Source organism: Manis javanica, chromosome 2 (genome assembly GCF_040802235.1).
Source record: "Manis javanica isolate MJ-LG chromosome 2, MJ_LKY, whole genome shotgun sequence".
Lineage (NCBI taxonomy): Eukaryota > Metazoa > Chordata > Mammalia > Pholidota > Manidae > Manis > Manis javanica.
In genome coordinates this window covers 186,080,390-186,102,750 of record NC_133157.1, presented here as the reverse complement: position 1 = coordinate 186,102,750, position 22,361 = coordinate 186,080,390, and the positions used below count along the sequence as shown (strand labels likewise).

General features: G+C 42.5%; 1 protein-coding gene across 6 annotated transcripts in view; it reads left to right on the top strand.

Moving 5' to 3' along the window:
• The window catches only part of NCALD (neurocalcin delta), a 397,463-nt gene that overhangs the window by 342,375 nt on the left and 32,727 nt on the right, over nucleotides 1-22,361 (top strand). The window contains exon 1 of one of the 6 annotated variants that reach the window (XM_017651741.3): nucleotides 14,845-14,929. The exons of the other annotated variants lie outside the window; for them this stretch is intronic. The gene's annotated coding sequence lies outside the window, so the exon portion shown is untranslated. Of the gene's footprint in view, nucleotides 1-14,844; nucleotides 14,930-22,361 lie in introns of those variants that run through there. 6 annotated transcript variants of the gene reach the window in all.

Genomic DNA, 22,361 nt, shown 5'->3' with positions numbered 1-22,361 from the left:
AAGAGAAATTTTCTCTGGAAGTTAAGAATAAATAAGAATAAATAAGAATATCTGTGTTGGGTGGAGGAGATTAAGAACATTTCTAAAAGCATTACCAGTGTTCTGCATTATGAATGAGATGTGTGTGAGATTTTTGATGGAGTTCTCTATGTGAGAATCAAAGCTACTTTTGTGACTGCGAGCATGTGCTGTTAGAACTGAACAGTAAATGAGGCTAATGCCACACTGCAGAGGACAAGAGCAGAAGTATGAGGCAGTAGAGGCCTATGTGCTAAGCCAATTATCCTTGGGCAATTGTTTGAAATGACCTCTTAATCCTCATTTGGAATTAGTCGGGCACTAATTGAAATGGCTATTTCCAGGACTGTCTCTTCTTAACCAAGGAGTTTCCTTAAGCTGTTCACCTGCTCACTGTGCTGTCCCTTTTGAGGTTTCAGGATCTGCATCTACATATTAATGTTGGTGTCTTGCCAGTGGGTTTCAGCCCTGGGCAAGTTCGCTATGGATTCAGTGTGACCACAGCAAAATGTTCTTGGGGTGAAAGGTTTATACCCAACTTTATTTCCAGGTGGCAGGTCAGTCACTAAAATCCCATTCACTCAGAGCAAGTCTGCATGCAGCAAGCTGGTCTCTGCCTCTGGGCCCCTGTCTGCACAGCCATCCTCTGGGCCCCTCTGTCTGCACAGCCGTCCCGCATAGCTGTCCTCCAGGCCTCTCTGCACAGTCGTCCCACACAGCCGTCCTCTGGGCCTCTGTCCTCAGTGCTACCACCACTCCAGCGTCTGCTCTGCTCTCCTGCAGCCTTGCAGCTCTGCCACCATGTCGTGCCCAGAGCACTGGGCGGAGCTCTTTTTATAGAGTCAACAGCCATGTATTGCCCACAAGTGGGCAGTGAGCTAGTCAACCAGGGCCAGGTGAGAATCCTGGCCACAGGAACTCTCATTTTATCCACAGTTGGGTTTGGAAGACACTCTTTCTCCTCATTCCTCCTCCTCCCACACATATACCCTCAATGTGTCTCCAGAGCTGGAAATTTCCATACAGTTTTATAATCAAATTTTATTCTGAGGTGAACAAAGAATGCAGAAGCAACTGACTTTTCCCTAAGAAAAAACATTTTAATCATGCATTTTTAAATAAGGAATCTGTAGTAGTACAACAGCCTGACTCAATTTTGATATATTGCATTTTTGTACATGTTGGAGTTTGGCAGTAGCTGGACACCCCAGTAGTTCTCATTGTCAAGGACAGTAGCAAGCCTCTTCCACCATCTTTTATAACAGTGCCCCCCTCAGTTAATGTAGCAACTGCAAAACAGCAAATATTAATTAAGCTCCTTGAACCACACCAGGACTTCTTTCCACTGCCCTGCCCTATCTGAAAATTGAATTTGCACACTACTGTTTGTTCCTTTCCTTGGATGAGATGTAAGTGCTGTTTACATGGAGTGCTGGGTATGGAAACCCATGTAAGGATATCATGTATCTCCTTCCTAAAGGTTGCGACCAGAGAAGGATACAAATATCTTTGCACAGTGGTCTGAACAATTAGGAGCTTCCTACGTACCCTGATGAGAATCCTGACAGTTACCCTTTGCCTGATGCCTTCACAGGCCTGATGTCCCTGCCAGAGGAAGGCTTTCTGAGCAGCAGGCTTGTTAGGCGGAGGCAATAAACATGCTGTAGTAGTGAAGAGTCCCTGCTTTCAGGTTAGAACAGCCTGGGTTTAAATCCTGACACAGCTGGTTACTGACTGTGGTTTTGTAAAGTTTCTCACTTTCTTTTAGCATCCGTTTCCTTGCCTGAAAGATAGAGGTGTTAACTCCTGCATTGTAAATTCTGTAGGAGGATTAAATGGGTCCTTACACTGTAAAACTCCAGTGAAGTATTCCATAAAGGGAAGCTAATGATGTTATTAACATGCTCTTAGCACTCCCATTAGAAATAAATAAATAAATGAAATTTAAATGCTTCTTTTGACCCCCTACTCCCTTACCAACAGTGTCCTGTTTCTTGCATCCCCACTGAGCAAAGCTCTTCCAGAGAAGGCCCATACTTACTGTCTTCAACTTCTGTACCCATCTGCTCCCAAACCCACTCCCATGGCTTTTGCTCACATCTCCCACGCTACTTTTCTTGTCAAGGTCACCAGTGGCCTCTGCCTGCCTGCTAAATGCAATGGCATCTACCCACGGCAGCAACCAATCAGCTGCATCTGATAGAGGAGATCACGCCTTTGTCTTTGATGAGATTTTTCTCTTGGTTTCCTTGGTTACCTCCCTTCTCAATGGCTGCTCCTTCTCAGTCTCTGTGGCTTAGGTCCTTCACCTTAGGCACTGCAGGGACCCAGGACTTGGAGACTGGTGCTCTTGCCTATCACTATTTAGTCCCTTGATGATCCTACCTGGTCTTTTGGTTTTATATACCTTCTTTGCCAGCCATTCCCAAATGTACACTACCAGCCCTAAACTCAGTCCCAAATTCCAGACCCTATCCAGCTGCCAACTGGACTCTCCATTTGAATATCTAATAGGCATCTCAAGCACTGTGTATGAGTCAGGGTTCTCCAGAGAAACAGAACCAATAGGCTATGTGTATATATTTATTATAAAGATTAAGATACAGGCCAGTCACCGGATCTGCAGAGTGAGTCAGCAAGCTGGAGACACATGAGGGCTGCTGGTTTAGTTCCAGACTGAGGCCAAGGCCTGAGAACCAGGAGAGCCAACGGTTTAGTTCTTGTCTGGAGGCCAGTAGGCTCAAGACCCAGGGAGAGCTGATGTTTCTGTTTGAGTCTATAGGCAGTAGAAAAGCCCATGTGTCAGTTGGAAGGCAGATAATCAGGAAGAAGTCTGTCTTACTTGGGGAAGAGCCAGGCTTTTTGTTCTGTGCAGGCCTTCAGTGGATTGGATGAGGCCCACCCACATTAGGGAGGCTGATCTGATTAATTCAGTCTACCAAGTCAAATGTTAATGTCATCTAAAAGCACCCCCACAAAAACACCCAGAATTGTGTTTGACCAAATTCTGGGCATGGTGTGGCTCGGGCAAACTGACACATAAGATTAGCCATCACACACATCCCAAATTTGGACTTCTGATCTTTGGACAAAAGTTATTCTACCTACACCTCCCTCTGTCATCCATTGGTAACTGCATCCTTCCGGTTTGTCTCAAGCCAAAAATGTGGGAGTCATCCTTGACTCCTCCCTTCCTCTCACATCTCACTTATAACCTGCCAGGGAATCTTGTTTACTCTACCTTCAAAACACACCCAGAATCCAACCACAGCTTGCCACTTCCACTGCTACTACCATCATTGCTCATGGAGACTGATAGTGAATTTACTTAAAATTGCTGCCACTGGTACCCTTGCTTTCCTTTGCTCTAGTTTTATCCATATGTGCTTCTCATCTTTTATATGCCATAGAATTTCCTTATTTATTCTTATGGTCATTTTTCTGTCTGCCTAAAGTAGAATGCCTAGAACAGTGCCAGATATGTAGTCATATTTAGAAACATTAGAGATATTAGTAATATGTAGAACATGCAATAAATATTTGTTGGATAAAATACTGTTGTGGAAATGAGGAAACTGAGGCTTAAAGGAATTCTCTAGTTTGCTGAAGTGATGCGGGAAGTAGTAAAGCTATTCTAAAACAGTACCACAGAGTCACAGGCAAGAAGCAGTGATGTTGGGTGAGTTTCTGCCTGACTGTTGTTGGACACACATTTTCCATTTTTTATTGAAAGCAGGCCTTATCCAGATAGCAGTGTCTGTAGACCTGAGCTACTTTATACATGATTATGCTTGACCATAGGAAAGGGTTTATTCTCTTATTCTTATCTCTATACCTATAGTCATCTGATAAAATACCCTCATTGTGAAATATTTTCACCATTAAGACACTAATAGATTAATATTATGTTCCCCAGGCTTAATTTTTTTTAGCTCTTAAGAAGCCAAGACAGACATCACTTTAGAGCTTTCCTTATAAGTTAATCCTTTTATCTTCTTGTAATACTTATAATGGCATTAAGTTATTTCATAAGAGCAAAATGGGATTTTTATTAACTATTTGTATTATTATCCATGAATGTGAGGTGAGCACTTACCTTATGTGGGCTCTGCCTTGGGGTTGGGGAAACACAGAGGCTTCCAGAAGCTCCTCCTATCAGGGGAAATGTGTATACATTAGTTAGGATATTGATTCAGCTGCTTTAAGGGAGACTAAATAACAGTGGCTTAAAGAAAAGAGAAGGATTCTCTCTCAGAGTCTCTCTCTATTTCTCTCTCTCCCTCCCCAGCTGATAAGCAGTCAAGGGAGATGAGATTGTCGCCCATGCTCATCTGGGGCCCAGCTCCTTCCATGTTGCTGCTCCACCAGCCTCTGCTCTGTTGTTCTCGTGATGGTAGAATTTGGCTTACACTCCCACATATGCAGTCTAGGCCATGGGAAAGGGGAACCAGGGAAAGTGAGCAAGTAGCTTCCTTTTAAGGCTGTGACTCAGAAGTTGGACATCTCACTTCTATTCACTGGACAGAACTTAGTCACATGACCATACTGAGGACAAGCCAAGAAACATAGGCTTGGGTAGCCATGCACCAGCTTGGGGAATTCTGTTACTGCAAGGAAGGAGAGATTAACTGTTGGGAGGCACATAAAAGTCCCTGCTTGGCTATATCTATAAATATTTCTGTTGTCTCCAACTAAATAATAAAGTCTTAAAGGACATGGCTGCATCTCACATTCCTAGCACTTGCACATTGGGAGGGTTCAATAAACATTTGTTGATTGAGTGATTTGGTTAATGTACTTTCATCCAAGAGATTTTATGGGGAGTTTTTATTATAATGCCCCAAACAAACACTGTTCCATCCTGAGATGAATAGTGCAGGAAAATAAATGTCAAAGGTTACACTTCCACACCCCTTCATGCTAAACTAGAGAGGCCACCTGTGGTAAAACAGATGCAAAAGATAGCCTAGGACTAAATGGGTTCATGTTCTAGCTGATTGGCTGCTGTATTAAAGCCCCCAGAGTGCTCCAGCAAATTCGCTGACCTAGTTTTAGGAACTAAAATCCAGAGTAAGTGTGGTCTCATGGCCTACTGCATTCCTTTCTTGCTTCATCATGCTTCATGGGGAGCAGAGCCCAGGCTTCCCCTCCCCCAGGTGACATTTAGGCTGGTAGAATGGTTCTCTCTGGTCCATAAGGAAGTGAAAACTGATCCTGCTAGAGGAAGTAAATAGAGCAGGCAGCAAAGCGTCCCTCCCCCTGAACTTGAACATCTGTTCAGACTTCTCACAGCTCCCACGAGGAAGGGGCAGGACACAGGGCAAAATTTCACCCATTCGCGGTCTGCTAACTGGCAGGTTATGATCATTTGACCGAAACTGGGCCTGGGTTTATGTCCATGATGCCTTCGGAAGAAGGCTAAGCTGGGTAAATAAAAACAGTAAGCAAGGGTTTAAGCGGTGATGTTTAGCATATTCACCAGAACAAACCTTTGCAGGATTTAATGAACTCTGGAATTTACATGCTGCTGCTTATGCCAGATGAGATACCCACTCAGTAGCAGAGGGGACAACCACTCTTCAGTCTGAAACTTAAAGTTAAGATAAAGTTGAGTTGCTCTATGGACTTGGAAGAGACAGGCTCTATGGTTTTGGAATTCCACTAACGCACACTGGGCTTTCTTCATTTGTCTATTAGGAGGAGTTTTCCTGCATTTGGTTTAGACAGAGCTCCCTGGGAACCTCAGCTACCCCTCATCCAGATGTCCATTTGCATTTGCTCTGAACTGAGGTTCCTTCTGTCATGATCTGCCCTTTCCAGAATATTTAGCGGTACGGCCTTTGGCCGGTCCTTTTCTCCTCCCAATGTGGATGGCTCCAAGTGGCTGCTGCCCAGCTGGACCCCCAGCTAGCTCTCGTTTCCAGCTGCTTTGGAGCCCACAGGCCTGGGGGCAAAGCTACTGGGGGATGAGCACTGAGAACATGAAGTCTGTTGTTGGCCAGGCTGGCCAAGCCGCATAGGGGAGTAAAAGATCCAGGCTGTGCACGCTTGGCATGACAGGTTGTCAGAGGTGTTCCACTGGGAGAAATGGGATTGAGATGCTCTCTAACTCGGACTAATCTGTGTTATCAGTCAGTGACTCAAAGAATCATGTCAGAACACGGCTAATGGGACTGAAGCCATTACACTGGGTCAGCTTGTTGACTAACCACCATCTTCACTTGACAAACCTCCTAGGGTCCGATATGGCCCTGGAACCTCAGGGTCAGAATGCAAAAGTGGCTGCCCTTTATTGAACTACTAAGGGAGGGCAAGTATTGGGCATTGTGTGATCAGAGACCAGGCCAGCCTCTCCTCCAGTGTGCCCTACTGATGATACATTTTTATCCAACAGTCTGAGCGTAAGATTTTGCTACCTAAGACATTGGGGTAGCTATACATTTCCACATTTTTTTCACACAAGGGAAGGAAATAATAATGACTGAGGCCCCCAGAAATTCAGTCTGGTAGCCAGTAACTTTGGTGACTTTTTCTGGTCTTCTTTGGGGATGTAAGTCTAGCTGTGTACTCCTTGCTCTCCAGAACTCTGTCGTATGGCTGAATAGAAATAAGAGTAGAAAAAACATTGCTCTCCTAGCCCTGAGAGTAGGCAGATCCCTGGGATATTGTCAAGCCCTGTGTGGAATTCAGATGAGGGCTACTTCCAGAAAGAAAAAAAAGGCATGTTTTCTTCATTTTGCTGCTCACAATTTCCCCTCCATACCAGAAGATTAAAAGCAAGTACCCCTCTTCTCCTCTTTCTCTCTCCCTCCCACCCCCGCCTCAGTTCCTTTGTCTTTAAAGACACTGACAACCTTTCTGGCATGTTGCCCAGGTTTGAGAGAGAGGATCTTTGTAGAAATTTCTTTTTAGCCATTGGCTTAGAAGCAGTGTATAAATCAGCAAGACACTTTGTTGTAAAACTTTCTCATTATCAACATTCACTACTGTTTCATTTTATGAATGCTTCTTTGCCTTCCAAAAAGCATTTCAGATTAAGCAATGCTCTTACTGAAAAGGTGGGAGGCTTCTGCTTATATGCCTGGCCGGTTGAATTGCAGATGGTTGCCATGAATATTACAATGGCAGATTCCTACGGATGAGTTAAAAATATTAATTTATGAAATATATTAGAAATAGAGATTCAGTTTCCTTATTATCCCATTGAGGTATTGGATTTGTTCTTTCAAGGCAAAGGAGCTCTGAGGTCTACATGTGGCTCAACTATTTGATTCAGTTGGAAATGAGCTGAACTGTATTGGACATACAGTTTCAAATTCAATAACCAAAAAAAAAATGTTTTGCACACTTTGTGTGCCAATGCTATGCTCAGCACTAGAGACACACAGATATATGAGAACCAGCCTTGCTATTGAGGTGTCCATATCCCCCCAGGGAATGTTCACCTATCAACAGCAACTCTCCTGTAATGTGGGGAGCACTAGCTGGAGACACACTGTGGGAGCCAGGGGGGGTGGGAAGCAGTACATACACATGGAGGGTAAGAGCGGTACATATTGACGGCAGATATATGGAGTTAGATCCTGGATCTACCATTACTAACTGGGTAAGCAAGTTAGAAAAGAATTAATACCTAACTTTCATTGTTATTATTGGGATTACAAGAAATACTGGAATGGTATATCATGTGTTCATGACAGCATTCGACACCTAGAACACGCTCAGTGAATGGTCACTTATAATTGGAGAGTAAGCAATGGATTCAGGCTTTATTTGGTAAATGCCGGGGCAGTATGAGGAAGGGCAGTGGGGGAGGAGAGCTCAGTGGGAGACTGTAGAGGGATGAGAATTCATGCCACTTAAGAAAAGTCTGCCCCTCTCTGTGGCTTAGGCAGGAGTGAATGGAGAGAGGGTCAGGAACTTTAGAAAGAACAGGGTGGGGCCAGACTGTGAGGCAATTTGTAATGTCAGACTGAGGGATTTAACTTGGCCTTGAAGATGGTAGGGTGTTACTGGTGTTTACAAGCATGAAAGTAGCATAAAGTGATGTGAGTTTTAAAAAATAGGCTTTCTGATGACTGGTTAGCCAGAGACGGGTAAGATTCCTCAAGGGAGGAACAACCTAAGACAGGCACAGTCGCAGGGGGGCCATCAGGTGAGAATTTGGGGATCAACAGAGGTGAGGCTCAGAACCTCACCCCCCCTGCTTTGAGAGAAATCTTCTGCATCCGTGGATGTCTTGCTGTCCTTGTCTACCCTGGATTAATACTTAGTCCATAGGCACACACCTGATCATCTGATCATCTACATTTGCCCTCTTACAGCACTAAACTATGTTTTCTACCTTTATCTTGCATCTACCTACCACTTCAGCATTTTATTAAAAATAAAAATAATAATAATAATAGGAGAAATGTGGGATCAACATATAAATCAAGTACAAAAATCAAACGAATATTCATATTTGACCTGATTGTTTATAGGTCATAATGCATGATCAAAACCGACAGTTTCTGTGATGAATGCCCTTGTACGGTTCCCCATGTAAGAATTTATTCACTACTTAAGAATTCGTTCACCATGTAAGAACTTGTTTGTTATGCTTCAGAAGATTGGAGACTGACGAGAATTAGGCTTGAGATGGATTAATGATTGTACATTGAGCGTTGTCCCCCCTATACTGAATTTTATTGTTGTTAACAACCATTTGATCAATAAATATGAGAGATGCCCTCTCAAAAAAAAAAAAAATAGGCTTTCTGATAGCCTGTGATAGCTGTGTGGGGAATGGTCTGGAGGGGAGACCAGCTAGGAAATGAGTACACTAGTGCAAGCAAGAAACTGTGTTCACATCTGCTCTGTCAGTGTTTGTTGAAGGCCTAGTGTGTCTGGGCATTTTGCTGGGAAAAAACGAAGGCCAAGTGGGCAAGAGATAGAAAAGGGGGAAATCAGACTAAATTTTTCTGAGGTAGGATTGATGCAAACTGGTGACTCTCTGGAAGTAGGCTGATAAAGAAGGACCAGTAAAAAGCAATTTCATATGAAAATGAGATCTTTCGGACCATGGGAACACAAAATGCTTTGTCAGAGCTAGGAAAGAAAGAAAGGTGGCCGCCTTTCTTCTTGCCTTTCTCCTCCCCCTCCTTCTTATTTTTAGGAAAAGAAATAGCCGGGGCTAGAGACGGCAAGCCCTCCTGGAGTGGTTGGTCCAGCAGCCTTCTAAGGTCAGACCATGCTCTTCATTAGCTTCCAGAGGTGAAGAGTGAGAAATTATGAACAGCTTTGTACAGTGTTCACATGGCTCACTATAGCACCTTGAATATTCAAGTGATTTTCTTTTTAAAAGGGACACTAGTACTTGACTTTGGAAAGTTGTTTTCCTGCCAAAGTGGAATAGTTATGAGAAGCAATATTAAATAATGGAAAATATGAGGTTATTTGATGAGAGGTTGAGGACAGGATCTGAAGGCCATTCTAGGTAAACAGTAGGAGTGAGTGGTGATACATAAATATTGACGTGGAACCCAGGAGGAAACAAGGAGAGGAAAACGGATTACAGCAGATAGCTCTTGCTTATTGGAAAGATGTTGTTCATGAAGAAGAAGAAGAAATTTTAAAGAGAAGACAGAGACATATGAGATCGAGGAAGGAGCCACTGTTTTTGATGTGTCAGTCCTTCCAGAAGTTATCAGCACCACCCTTTGTGGAAAGGCAGCCGTGGACACTGTGGCATAATTTGTTGCCAGGTGTGGGTAAGAGTCAATAACTTACATATGGCTTAGTAGAGATTCTAAGAGGATACATTTCTATGAACCAAAGGCCACTAGGTGTAGTGTGTGTTAGAGTTGTCTTCTCACTAGGGTCATCTCATCTAGCCAGATTCTCTTGTCAGAACATTTGTAGCTTCTGAGAACTATTCCACCAATTAGGGTACAAGTGAAGTTGTATGACTCTTATATTTTGGTTAAATCTTCAGAACCCCCATATGCCCTATTAGGAGGCAAGCCCATACATCTCCCTTGATATGATTCTTCCCCTTAATTGTCCAGCAATCTCCAGGACGTAGTTAAAAATGGCTGTGCACTTCCACACACCTAGCCTGACCTGCTGAGGTCTCCTGGGTCTGTCCTGTGCTAGCTTCTCACTGTCCCACACTGGTGATATGAACACTGCCTCGTGCGGTCTCACAGCCCTTGCTTGTCCATTGCTGCAGGGAACCCTGGCTGACCCTGCCGAGCACTCAGGCAAGAAGATGTCCCACCCAAGGGGGCTCTCCTGTACAACCACTCCTCAGGACACAGGTCAGCCCCAGTGGGGCTGAGTCAAGGCCTCTTAAAGCTTCTGTCACCTCATAGAATCTTTCCCAAGGCCCTTCACCCAAAAAAGAGGACCAGCTTCTCTATTAAATCCTCAGAATAAAGAATCTTGAAACACTTCTCTCCATTGATAGTCAGGCCACTAGCTTTACATTTATTCTCATAAATGAGACCATCTCTGATCTAATTTTTGCCATTTGTCTTAATAAAAAAGAGAGAGAACAAGAATTTTATTTTTGGTAGGTCCCCACTGATAAGGTACCTCAATGTACATAGTGTGCTTAGGAATTATTTTGCTTCTTACTCTCCCTGCATTAGTCCTAATTCCAGAACTCAAAGTAGTTTGAGCTGAGCCTACAGTGGCAATAACCTTTGGGCATCTCTTATTGCCACCACTATTACATTTTTGCTGGTAAAAAAATAGTCTGGTTTACCATATGGCCCCACATTCTAAAGACATACACATAGTTGCATACAGCCTAGAATCCAAAATGTAAGCAGTCACAAGAGATTTGCTTTTTCCTATCTTACTGTTTACAAAGTGTTGTTGATCTTGAGTTGAAAAGGATTTCAGCCAAGAAACAACTAGGTGGTAACAGTAATGTTGCAATGTATTTCCTTGACTCTTTAAAGCTAACATACCATTAATGTTGGCAAGCCTTACAATGTGAGATATAGGCTGGAAAGAGATGGAAGGGAAAGCAGTGATACAAAGGAGAAAAGATTTTGAAGGAAAGAAGAATATGGGGTGAGTGGTGGATGGAAGAAGTAGTTAGGTGCGGTAGGCACTGTGCAGGAAGCTGTCTGTGTTCCAGTGTTGAGTATGGACCCTGATGGTTGCTGGATGCAAAGGCAGCTGCCCTGGTCATGGCTGACAGAGCATGGCTGAACATGCCAAAGCTCTTGGTTACCATGATTAACATGACTGTACAATTTATTGTCCAAATAGGAATGCTTTGACTCTATTCATAATGAAACCAGGGCAACAGGTGTAAGCCAGGACTGTTGCAGACAAACCAAGAGTTATGGTCATACTAACCATGATAGATCTGTATTCTGAAGATACTGCATTTAAAAAAACTACATTATTCTGATTTCTATGGAAGCTACAAAAATCTGTGTCACCTCAAGGAATTGTCAGTCTGGTCATAGGGAAAAGATTCATACACAAAGAAATTGCTAGGAACCATTCAAAGTGGTATCTAACCAAGTGCCAAATAAGTGAGAGTCATAGATTGTCAATTTTATCTCAATGTAACAGTGGGGAAAAAATGGTGGTCACAGGATGTGATAGGAAGGGCAATGGCCTTAGGATTAGAAGAACTGTGTCCAGTGATGGATCTGTCTTCAGCTGAGGGTGATCTTACGCAAAGTACTTAATCTCTTTTGGCATCCATTTATTTTGCTTCATTGATTTATTCATCCATTCAATAAACATATGGACTTGCTCTGTGCCATTGTATCATGGTGGTAAAGAACATAACCTTTACAGAGAGACATATTTGACTCAAGTTGCAACTCTATTACTAATTTTGAGATCTTGAACTTACAATTGAATCCCTCGGAGCTTCAGTTTCCTCATTTGTTACATAATGATAATAATACCCAATTTACAGAGCTGGTGTAAGCTATTGTGAGGACATAAAGTGAGATTTTGTATATAAAACATTGAACAGTTTCTAACACACAGAAAAAGCTCGAGAAATAATAACAGTTATTATTTTAGATACTGTATGAGTTGCTAAGAGTGCAAAGGAGAATGGGGGAGAGAAGGATGCTGTGCAGGCAAAAGCAGACAGTAGTATCTGCTAAACACCTCCTGGGCTGTTAGGAGGATGCCATGAAGACACAGGTGAAAGAACTTCACATGCTATGTAATGTGCTGGACCAAGGAAAGACACTGCAGTCCTTAACAGTGGTCGGGGCACTGTCCAGTTTCTTCCCCTTTCCTGTCTGTAAGACGTTGTCACTTGCAAATAAGGGCTAGTCCCATGTGACATTAATAATCAGCCAAACATACTTTCACAAAACAGGCAGTACAGAAGTGGGTGTTTCCAGGGTTAACTTATTCTGTAGTTTAGTGATGTCATCTAGAGTCCATAGTCCCCTCCACCACTCTCAGATGTTGGTTGGCTCACCACAGGATGACGCTGGCTGCAGGCATTCTATCCTCCCCACACCATGCTAGAGGCAGAAAGAGAGATCTCTTCCTTGTATCTTTTCTTAAGATCTAATAAGCCCTTCTCAGAATCCCACCCCAACCTTTAGAGCCTAACCCACAAGTCTCATTGTCCAAAATTGGATCCCATGTCCCTTTCTAAGTCAGCCAATGATAAGATAAAGCTACTGTAACTGGCTTATGCTAATCAGGATCCACCTTCCTGGGACTGGGAATCCTTTCATCTTCCCCCAAAACAAAGAACTGCAGAGGATGCAGAACACTTGAACAAAATTAGGTTCTGTTAACAGGCATGGAAAGAGAAATGGTTGCTAGGTAACCCCCTGCAGTGTCTTCTACACTGTCTGCCCATTTGTGGTCAGTCACATCTAATTCCACCTCCAAAATATCTCTCAAATCCACCTGGCCTTTGCCCAGGTTCCTAGCATCTTTCGCCTAGACTCTTGATTCCTTCTGTGCTTGTCCCAACCATCTGATCTTCCCATCAGCCGCCAGTCAGCTCTTCATACAACGCGAGTATGAATCTTTTATTTCCTAACTTAAAGACTCTCAAGACTCAATTCAGATGCAATCTCTTCTTTGAAGATGTCCCAGATGCTTTATTTATGGCTCTTTTATAGCCCTGATGAGGGACAGTGTTGTTTTTGAGCTATTTGCATATTTTCTATTCTTCCCAGTATCTTCTCTGTTCAGTATGGTAGCATCAGCCACCTGTGGCTATTGAACATCTGAAATGTGGCTGGCCCTAATTGACATTTGCTTCAAATACAAAATAGACTTTGAATTTCAAAGATTTAGAACACACAAAAAAAGATTCTGTAATATGAATAATATTTCATTAATAACTTTAAAATTGATTATGTATTGAAATTATAATGCTTTGGATACATTTTGGTTAAATGAAATATATTATTAAAATTCATTCTACCCATTGCTTTTTAATTTTTAATGTTATGACTAGAATATTTTTAATTACTTACATGGTTTACATTTGTAGCTGACCTTCCATGTCTGTGAACTAGAATGCTCGTTTTTCCAGGATAAGGGCTCTACCTTATTTATCTACTATTCATTATGTAGCTCCCTTTCCCCACCTCAGGGTCCATCAGAGTTGGAACCTAGTTGAAACGCTTCACTTGGTTAAAGTGTAAGGTAACTCTATTTGAAGGTGAAAGGACATAGCATGATCTCATGTTACTTGGCTACTGCTTCTGGATTTCTGACATGTAGGTTTCTTTTCTAGATTCTAACTAGTCTGAAGCCTCTTTCTAAGTTTGTTCTCTGTTGTGATTATTTCTGAGCATTAAGTTGTTACAAAATGATACAAATTGAAAGAGGCGAAACTACAATTTGAAGATTTTGATTAGGTTTGTTTGTTTCGTCTTTCATTCTGTCTTATTAGACATTCCTCTACAAATTATATTTTACACTTTGGAGGTAGTGGTGTCTCCATGACTACAACCCACACAATATTCTAGTTATTTTTACAGTCGTTATAGGAATAAAGAAGCAGATGTAAATAATGCTCTTTCTCTTCAGCTCCACTAAGTTACAGCTGGCAGTTACTTTTTTTCATGGAATAAGGATTTTATATATATTCTTTACACAGCTGTACATACATATATGTATAGACATACACATATATATGTATTACCATTTACTGTATTCTTAGTCAGGATTATTTAGAAGACCAAGAAAATTAACAGAGTCTAGAAAACATTTAGGAGGAAATTCATTTATAACGGCACAATGAAATCAGAAACTTTTTTGTATTTCATGAGCAGAAATGGGGAAATTAAGTTTTATGGTATTTGGAGCCAAAAAAAAAAAGCCATTGTTTGAGGGAGATCATCCTTTTTCAGAAGCTTCTGGAGAATTTATAGTTCTGATTTAGAAGTAAATAATGTCCATCATCATAAATCATGGGCAGGAGACTACAGCAGGCTTTCGGGTTTCTGTCTGGCCAAAGGACCGAGCAGACTTTGAAAGGAGCCCTGCCTCCCCCTCCCGGGCTCCGTGGCATGCTGTCCCACAGAACGTGGAGTCTATCATTTGGTCAGTGGGACGGCTTTAATAAGTGCTCTTTGCCAGGTCTTGTGAAGAGCACTGTTTCCTTGGCTTTGATCTTTTCTCCACCACTCCGAAAACTAAAACGTCTGCTCCAGTGACATGTGGATGCCGGGAAGCTGGGGGTGGGAGTTCTGGGGTCCTCCCCTCCCTGCATGGAGTTGTTATTCCTGGACTTGTGGGTGGTCCTGTCTTTATGTTTTTTATTGTGGTAAAATATACGTAACATTAAATTTACCATTTTTAGGTACACAATTCAGTGGCATTAAGTATGTTTGCAGTGTTGCATAACCATCACCAACATCCATCTCCTAAACTTTTTTAACAGCTCAAACAGGAACTCTACACAGTAAGTACTAACTCTCATTTCCCCCTTCTCCTAGCCCTGAACACTTCTATTCTACCTTCTGTCTCAGTGAATTTGTCTACTCTAGGTACCTCATATATGTGGAATCATGCAATATTTGTCCTTTTATATCTGGCTTATTTCATTTAGCATAAGGTTCTCATGGTTCCTCCATGGTGTAGCATGTATCAGAATTCCATTCTTTTTTAAGTCTGAATAATATTTCATGGTATGTATGTGCCACTTTGTTTATCCATTGATCTGCGGATGCATATTTGCATAGTTTCCTCCTTCTGGCTATGTGTGTTTTTTAATAGAGAATGAAAAAAATTTAATGACACTGGCCATTTCTGTATTTGGATCTATTTCTGATGGGGAAGAGAAAAACCTGGATGTTACCCTAAAAAAGTCTGATTTTTCTGCTGAAAAAGAGAGCCCACTGTGTGGAAGGATGTCATCAAGTAGAGACCTCTTTACAGTTCAGATTTCCCAGGGCCAAGTGCAAACACCTGCCAGAACAGGCGGCCTGCCTCACTGCCTGGCAGAAGCGGAAATGTGGGCTCTGTTCACTTCCCGTGGCCTCGGCAGGGAGAGCTTCTGAGGTTCTGGCAGAAAGCTCCATCCAAGTGCTATCTGGTTGCTGTTACAGGAAAGGGAGTCTTTGAAAGGAGAATGGAAAGGTCCCTGTCTCTAGAACTGAAGCAACTCAGAGGATCACTGGATAGGCCTTTGTTGAGGCAAATGAAGCTTCTTTTTGGTGTGCGCTGGCTGCCATTTTATTCCGTGAGGTAGTGAGTTGATGTAGTAGACAGAGACCTGGAAATACCCAAATCCTATTTTTCTAATCTCTTTCTCTCCCCCTTGGGGTTTCCCTGGGAGCTATAAATATACAGACTCAGGGAAATCAAAGTACCTCTTATCATTAGTAGGACAACCGGGACAGGCCTCTCCGGCGATCAGGCTGAATGGATGGTTTAGGCTCAAGTCCCACACCAGGCCTCCTTCTGCATCTCAACTCCAATCTCAGAGTCACCACCACTCAGCTGTGAAGGTGGAAGGATAGTCACTGTACTACATGTAAGCAGACAGGATGAGGGAGAAAGTGCCAGAAGTTTCTGCTTATCTCTAGAGCCAGGTGGAAGCCAGAAGCAGAGAGATGTACCAGACTCACTGTAATCCTTGCTTTTGGCAAATTTGTGGCCTGAAAAATTTCCCAGTGATATTAGTGCTTTCTGAGGATTGGCCTGAACAGAAACAGAGGGAAGAGCCAGTTTTCCTCCTTCCTCTGTATATGTAAAGGCATTTTACATGCATTTCTTTCATAACACCCATATATACCATGCCCTCATTATTATATACCACCTACTTATTATTACCGCTATCTTGCCAAGGCCCTGAGGATGCGTGTAAGTGACCTGCCATACACTTGAGGGGCAGAGCAGGATGTGAGCCCAAATCTGTTGGATGCCATGGTCTGTGATCCAAGAGTTATTTCATGAGATTCCTTTTGTCCAACTTGGTCCCAGAAAGAGCTCCCAAAGGCCCTCCTGCGCCTGCCTCAGCCCTCTCCCTAATTCTGTCCAGCTGGTATAATGGGGTTTCTGTGGCAGGTCAGTTCCAGTAATAAGTTTTGGTTCTTTGGGGAGGCAGTTCTCACCCTGGAGACCATCCATTCTGCAAAGACATTCATGAAGCTTAAGTTAGAAACACTTGAAGTGATTATAACATGAAAATTGTTTTAAAAGAAAAATACCAATGACCTTATTTCAGAATAATGTAATTATTTGAAGGGCTTCTTTCTGATCAACAGGCAATCCTTGTTAGAAATAAGTATTAGTGAGCAAAGCAGAGTATTTGAAAAGTTTTAGTGAGGAGATTGTAAAAGCACCATGCTAGCCCACGCAGCTGACAAGAGGCTGCTACACAATGACATTGACATCTGGCACACCCAAAGCCCATGAAGGTGTCCCATGTGTGACCACTCCCCAGGGGCCACACCCATACTGCGCCATGAGTGCACTGCGGCTCCAAAGAACCTCACATGCTTGCAGTTCTCGACCTGGTTCTGTCCTCCGGTTCAGTTCTCGTAAGTCTCCTGGCTTTATGGCTGTATTAGCCCAAAGGCTGCATAATGTGCTGGTTAAAAATGTGAGTTCTAGAGCTATGGCCTTGCATTTGAATTCTGGCTCGACCACTTATTAGCTGTGTGACCTTGAATAACTCACTTAACCTCTCTGTGCTTGATAATGATGGTAGGACCTCCTTTAGAGGGTTGTTATGAGGATTAAATGAGTTAGTGTGTGTAAAGTACGTTCATAGGAGTGCTTTATAGGAATATGGTAAGTAACAAAAAAATCATAACAACCAAGCAGACCCCACCATGGACATGAAACAGGAGGCAAATAAGGAAAGGTATTTTATTTTATTTTACTTCTGTACAACCTGGGCCTCATTTTCACAAAAGACCACACACTCAGACTTCTGTCATTATCTCCGCTTATTTTATTTCCACCTGAAGTTTGCACATCAACTCGTAAAGTTATACTCACGAGACTGACGAATGGGATGTTCGTTATGTCACTTTAAGTGACTTCCAGGACACAGCCCCTACAGTGTGCTATGACTTAATGTTCTTTACAAATCTGGTAATTCACTTGTAAATATTATAATTATAATGCACTGAATTTTTACATGTATTATAAAAGTATAAATTTGTTCAACAGAAATACTTAGAGTAAATCATGACTTTTGTAAGTCTGTTTTGGCATTTCTTGACTTCTTACAAGCCATTGAAATGCAAAAAAGAAAGAAGGTGGCCGGACCTCCTTCACCCTCTGGGATCAAACCTTTCATTGGAGGAGAAAGGTCTTCACCCTCTGGGATCAAGCCTTTCATTGGAGGGGAAAGGTCTGAGTTGCTGGTGGTAAGCCATTCAGATCAGGGCTCTTCTCATATAATTATTACTGTGTGATCATTTTTCCTGAATGGGACCCCTGGAAAATAGAATTAAGGGTGAACTAATCTACAGGGACGTGTAACTGTGGTTGTTGCCATGATGTACAAGTCAGGATGCTTTTAGGTATGAGTCTCAGAAACTCCAACCCTGCCTTGTCACGGGGAAGATTTATCATCTCACACAACTGCAAGTTATGGGGAAAACGGTCCAGTTGGTGATCAGTAATGTCATCAAAGATTTTTCTCTTTTCTCACATCCTCAGTATCACATCACTTGAATGTTTTGTGGTCACAGGATGACTACAGGAGGAGCAGCCATCACATCTTTTTCTGTGTTTCCATTATATTAGCAGTCAGAATGGGGTTTCTGTGACAGGTCAGTTCCAGTATAAGTTTTGGTTCTTTGGGGAGGTATTTCTCACCCTGGAGACCATTCATCCTGCAAAGACATTCATGAAGCTTAATTTAGAAACACTCGAAGTGATGGTAGCACTTTGCCAAAACCTTTCCCCAGAGTCCTCTTGCAGCTTTCCATTCATGCTTCTTTGGCCAGAGCTGAGGCTCATGCCTTCCCCAAATCAATTCCTTACAGGGGAAGATAACTACCATTGTTGGCCTAGGTTAATTAGAGTTTGCCCCAGTTACCATGGGGTGGAGGGGACATCAAAACCACATCAAGGCTGTGCTGGTGTGGGCCAGAGAAAGAGCCTCTGGGTGTGCCTCTGCCAGCACATGCTGCGGTGACTTTCAAAAACAGAGGTGTCTGAGTTGGGCTTGTTAGATCCTGTTGGAACCCCTTGAATCAGATATTGTCAAATTGGCTGTTTCAATTGCTGTTAGTCTTGACATTATTGAGGTTGGGTCATATCCCAGCACATATTCATTGTGGGTCATGTCCCTCAGCACACATTCATTGTCTTCCAAGGGATCTCCTATCCTACTGACACCCACAGGAATGACAGGAACTATTCCAGAACCGAGTTGGAATTCCATCAGGGGGTCGTAGCACTCAGATTTGCCATCTTCTCTTGGGGAGATTTTAGGGAAGATCAAGTGAGAAATGAATCCCTAGCTAACTACAAGGTTGTCATTATTACTGTTCAAAGATTTTAAAATCATATTAAAGATGTAAGGGTAATGTAATGTAAAAATTACATAAAAGAGGCTCATGGTGATGCCAGTATGGGGTGCTGGATTTAGCGAATGAAAAGAAGCCCAGGACATCCACCTAGCCAAAGTTCAGGAAAAATACTGTGCTTTGCATTTGAAGACCTGAATTTTAAATCTCACAAGAATCTGAATCAGCATGAGCTGTTTGAAGATCTGCCTTCAGTCTGTTCCTATACTGACATCCTGTAGAGACTGAAATGAACATGAAATAATATACAATATACAAGCATCCCAACTTGTATTATCATTACTCTTGGAATACTTGTATTGCACTGGGTAATTTGCATAATACTTCCACATACAGTACCCATTTGGGTCCATACCTTTGAAGGCATTATTGTTATGCCCTTTCACACATGCAAAACAGGGGCTTAATAGGTCAAATGACTTGACCATGGTCACTGAAGTGGTAAATGACAGAATAGGGATTCAAATTCAAACCTAAACCTCAAAGTCCATGTTCATTTCTTACCATGTTGCATGTTAGCATTTCTGAATTTCATCTTTTCATTGGAGACTCGAAGTTTCTCTGAATTTCTGGCTCAGTGACTTTCTCTCTCTGAACCTCAATTTCCTTATTGTAAAGTGGAAATAATCATAACTAGTTGGCAGAGTTGTTGTGGAGGATGCAAATGTGCTTTGCAAAACTGTAAAGTTTTGTACAACTGGGGGCTGTTCCTCATTTCCACCTGTCTTTCTTTAAGTGGGATATAGTGCTGCATAAGGATAAAAGCAGACTTGGAGTCTGTCCCAGCTGGATTCAAGTCTGGCTGCAACACTTACTATCTGACTCATCTCCTAAATCTCAGTACCTTCATCTGTGAAACGGGTGAGTTGTACTTCCCACATGAGGTTGTTACAGGGATTAGGTGAGATAATGTATTTAAAGCATCTAGCCCATTGCAGGCATGTGACCAGGAGTGACTTGGAAGTAGTCACTAGGCTTGGGGACACTAAGAGGCCCTCTGGTGAGTTGGAGACTTATCATCTATCAGGTTATTATGATCAAGCCAAATAGCACGAAAAGAACAGACTTAGGGAAACAGGGCCTACCCACTACCCAAACTGTGATATTACTTTGTAGTCTGTCCCCAAAATAGAATTGTTCCAACTGAGTCCCATCTGTAAACGATTCTAAGTAACTAGCCACTCCACAGTGCTTTGAAGGACTGTGTGTCATATTTCCTGGCTTCAGTATACCTCATTTGTGTGTTGAAAAAAGACTTGACACAGTATAAGTGTGGCTGTAAAATAGAAAGAAAATATTCTGTTGACTCATTTTCCTATCCTACATTTCAGCATCCAAATTTCAAAGCCCATTTCTCCTTAATTGAAACTACTGTTTGCTAGAGCATTGAGTGAGCGTCACAAGTCTGGATTTATGTGTATTTTGTATAATGAGAGACATAAGCTGAAATGGTGAAGTGGGTCTAATTGAAAGAAAATCAATTAAAGTTATTCTGAATCAGTGGTGGGGCATTTATAGTAGAGTTGTTAAGATGTCCTCTTCTACAATACCTACGTTTTATTTTGATCATTTAAGTCAGGATTTCTCAGCCCGGATGGGAGGCCCACTGATGAGCTGTGAGGGGCATCCTAGAGCCATGAGCACCCTCCCCCACCATCCCAGGGCTGCATAAATAGTGTCCTCTCCTGTGTGTGCTAAGAGATGGAAAAAGCCACGGCACACTGCTCTGTCCTGCCATCACACTAGGAATACGTGATTAGTGGAAATCCTCACAGGTAGTTTCCTGACTCAGCCTGACCTTAACAATGAAGATATGTGGTAGATAAGCTGGTAGTGAAATAGGATCCCTGCTCAGCCTGAAACTCCAACCCTAAGATTTTTTAAACCTTGATAGAGAGAAACTTAAAAAAAAAATCATCAAAAAATCTGCAAGCTCTATCAATCTTGCTGGAGATGGAAACTTCTGTATTACTTTGGAGCTATTTCTTTGACTATGAAAAACACCCAAGTGAATTTGAATTATACAGTTGTAAAACCATGATTTTCTTTGGAAACGGAGTTGCTTAAAATACTCTCGTTTCAAGAAGGTAAAATTTGTTTCCTCTGGAATGAGGTGGATGGGAAGGATACTGTGCTGGCAAGGCAGAACTGAGGTTCCAATCTAGATCTGTCCAGAAAACCAATGCTCCCAGCTGCTCTACTCCATGGCCTCCAGCATGGTGGAAGGAGGATGTCAGAAAGAAGATAGGTTGGAGGGGTGGGGGTGGGACTGGAGACCTTGAGGAGGATCGTGGGGATGCCAAGAATGGTGGGAGCTGAGAGAGGGAGGAAGGGGAGATGAAAAAGGAGTGATGGTCCAGGGACTGAGTCTTGATCACTCTTTGACCCCTCCACCAACAGATTGTGTTCCCCTTGGAAGTTACAATGGGTACTTTCTCCAAGTTAATGTCATGTGCTCTTGGCATTTCAGTGCTTTTCCACCTTCTCTCAGGGCTTAACTGAGGACACACTCCAAACCACCTCTGTGATTTCCTGTCCAACACCTTGGTCCAAGGGATCCTTTCCTACTTGTTGTTACTCCCAGTGTTGATGCAGGGATCTTTGTTTGCCCCATTTGCAGTCCCTGCCCAAGGAGAAAGGAGCTGATTCCACACAAACCTGGGTCATGAGATTCTATGCCCAAAGCTGTACTGGGAGCTTCATCCTCAGGACATTTTTATAACTCAAATTTTATATCACATCCTCATAAATCCATGAAGAAATTGGTTTATTGTCATCCCATTTCTTCTGGCATCTGTGACTAATGAAAACAGCCTCAGCATTTGTAGTGTCACTCATGGCTCAGTGTTTTTGGAGGGAGTCTGAGGAAGGAGGCACAGGAAGGGTTCAGGAGGAAAACATCACTTTCTCTTCGTATTCACCTATATGTGACACCCTGTTCCCATGTGACCATAAAGCAACCTTTACCTTTTTTAACGGGTAGGGTTATAGGCAAAATTCCATCATTCTAACTGCTCCCTAACCCATCCCACAGTGAAAAGAACCCCAACTCTCATTGTTCCATGTGCGATGTGTTATTGCCACACCTAGATTTTGCCCGTTGAGTATAGAGACCACCGTTGACGTGAACGATAGTCTCTCTGGTCTACCAGCTACCAGTCTCCACTGCCACTCCATCTTATATAATTCTTTGAATCCACTGTAATATCTTCCATGGTCCTGAGGCACCGAACGTATTCTCAGGAAATTCTTGTGAAATAATTCCAAGCGAAATGGGATTTCCTTGAGTGAAGACATTAGTCCAAGCTTCTCCTATTACTAGAGTACACAGCTCACAATTTC